The sequence below is a fragment of the Nannospalax galili genome, unplaced genomic scaffold (assembly GCF_000622305.1).
Source record: "Nannospalax galili isolate Female #2095 unplaced genomic scaffold, S.galili_v1.0 scaffold24188, whole genome shotgun sequence".
Lineage (NCBI taxonomy): Eukaryota > Metazoa > Chordata > Mammalia > Rodentia > Spalacidae > Nannospalax > Nannospalax galili.
The window spans coordinates 1,321-3,751 of record NW_008358001.1 but is presented as its reverse complement, the minus strand read 5'-3'; the positions used below and the strand labels follow the sequence as shown (position 1 = coordinate 3,751).

Below are 2,431 nucleotides of genomic sequence, written 5' to 3'. Positions count from 1 at the left end.
TAAAAAAATATTTTATTATTTTTATTTTATGTGTATGAGTGTGTTGCCTGAATGTATGTGAGTGCACCCATGTCTTGCAGTGCTGTGGAGGTCAGAAGACGGCTTTGGAGTCCCCTGGAACTGGAGTTAAGGACGGTTCTTAGCCGCCATGTGGGTGCTGGGACTCAAACCTGGGTCCTCTGCAAGAGCAGTCAGTACTCTTAACCGCTAAGCCATCTCTCCAGCCCGTTTTTGGTCTTTCTGAGACAGGGTCTCTCTGTAGCCCCAGCTGGCCTGGAACTCACTATGTAGACTAGGCTGGCTTTGAACTCAACGATATCTACCTGCCTCTACCTCTTGTTTGGGTTTTTTTTTTTTTTTTTAATTGTAAGATTAGCTCTGCCACTGTAGTAGTTGAGTGAAGGAAGACTCGAAAGGACTGGAAGACACAGATGAAGCTCTAAGAGGAGGCTCTGAGGGGGGCTGGAGAGATGGCTCAGCAGTAAAGAACACTGACTGTTCTTACAGAAGTCCCGGGTTCGAATCCCAGCACCCACATGGCAGCTAACAACTGTCCGTAACTCCAGTCCCAGGGGGTCCAACAGCCTCTTCTGCCCTCCAAGGGCATTGCACGACACAGGTGCTCTTAGTTACACGCAGGAAATACACTCATACACATAAAATTAATTAAATAAATAAATAAAATATTTTTTTTTAAAAAAGGTGCAGATCCGACTTCTCAGTCCCATTTTATTCAGTACTAAAATAATGGATGAGTTGAGTTTATAGGAAATATAGTGCCAAGAACATATCATAATAAGGAATACAATGTATATAGATGTTATCAGACAGAGGAGCCTCTAAAGTAAACGTGTGTGTCAGAAATATCTGCTTCTAACCCTGCGTGGTGGCGCAGGCCTGTAGTCCCAGCACTTGGGAGGCAGAGGCAGGCGGATCTCTGTGAATTCAAGGCCAGCGTGGTCTACATAGTGAGTTCCAGGACAGCTGGGGCTACAGGGAGACCCTGCTTCAAAAAGAAAAAACAAAACAAGCAAACCGAAAAAAAAAACCAAACAAACAAAAACCCAAACAAACAAAAAAAACAAATATCTGCTTCTTGGAATAGCTTCAGCCCACCCAGAATGCTTTCAGGAACCCAAAGCCCAGCTGTGGCTACCTTGTGACATTGTCTCCAAACACAAAAACAAAACAAAACAAAACACTGGTTCAGTAGCCTTTACGTTTCAAAGATTACATTTACTTTTTTTTTTTTTTTTTTTATTTGCGTGTCTGTGTGTGCCCAGTATGCACGTCACGGGCTTTTTGCTCACTTCCTTCAAGTACCTTTTCTGTAGGCTTGAGGACTATTCATCCTGTGGAGCCTTTCCTCCTTATTCTCAATCTCTGCAAGACTCTATCCCCATAGGCAAATTCTAATTTCTTTTCAAATATTCACCATTTGGGGGTCTGTAGATGGCTCAGGGGTTAATATCACTGGGACTTCTTCCACAGGACCCGGGTGTACGTTAACACATGCAACCAATACATTTATGCAGACTTAAAAAAAAGATTGCTTGACCGGGCATGCGGTGGGCCACCATCAGAGGCAGGCGGATCTTTGTGAGTTCGAGGCCAGCCTGGTCTACATAGTGAGTTCCAGGACAGCTGGGGCTACAGGGAGACCCGGTCTCCCAAACAAACAAGCAAAACAACCAACAACAACAACAACAAAAAGACTGCTTGAAATTTCATAACAAGTAGCATTTATTGAGCACCTCGTCTGTTTCAAAATCAGGCCTTACCTGGAGTCTATAAACACGCGTATAGAGATCAACGAATGTTCACATAACCTTAGTGTGTTTCATCTAAACCAAAAATGGGCTTAGAGGTAGCGCGCGCCTTTAATGACAGACCTTGGGAGACTTCGATTAGTCCCAAAGGTGGCCTGGTCTACAAGGCGAGTTTGAGACCGGCTAAGATTACAAAATAAATCTCTCAAAATGACTGAAAAAAATGCGGGAAGTATTTCGTCTTTCCTTAAACGGCCGTAGGTACCCCGAAGGGGTGCACCGTTCCCGGAAGTACTGCAATACCAGGCCGATGCGTGGAGTGGACGGAGCAAGCTCCTATTCCAACTCCTAGTTCCAAAAATCCATTTAATATATTGTCCTCGGATAGAGGACGTATCAGATATTAAACTGATAAGAACAGATACTACACTTGATCTTAGCCAAAAGGCCGAGAAGCGATACCGCTCGTCTCCAAGCCCCCCACACCACTGCCGCACCCACACACCTCTACCTCACGGCGACAAAACTCGCGCTGTCACAAAAGCGCTCTCCAGCCCGAGTGCCGTGTTGTCTACCGGCCGGACCCTCTGCGGCACAGAGACTTGTGGATTCCAACTTCGGAGAATGTTTCTTTTTCTTTTTTCACTCCCATGGTTCAGTGG

The 2,431-nt window shown here is 45.2% G+C and overlaps 1 non-coding gene across 1 annotated transcript; it reads right to left on the bottom strand.

The window, feature by feature from the left end:
- Positions 1-2,038: 2,038 nt before the first annotated feature.
- Positions 2,039-2,229, bottom strand: LOC115068111. Its single transcript, XR_003847486.1, has one exon. It is a non-coding gene; the product is annotated as a U2 spliceosomal RNA (small nuclear RNA).
- Between the last annotated feature and the right edge of the window lie 202 nt (positions 2,230-2,431).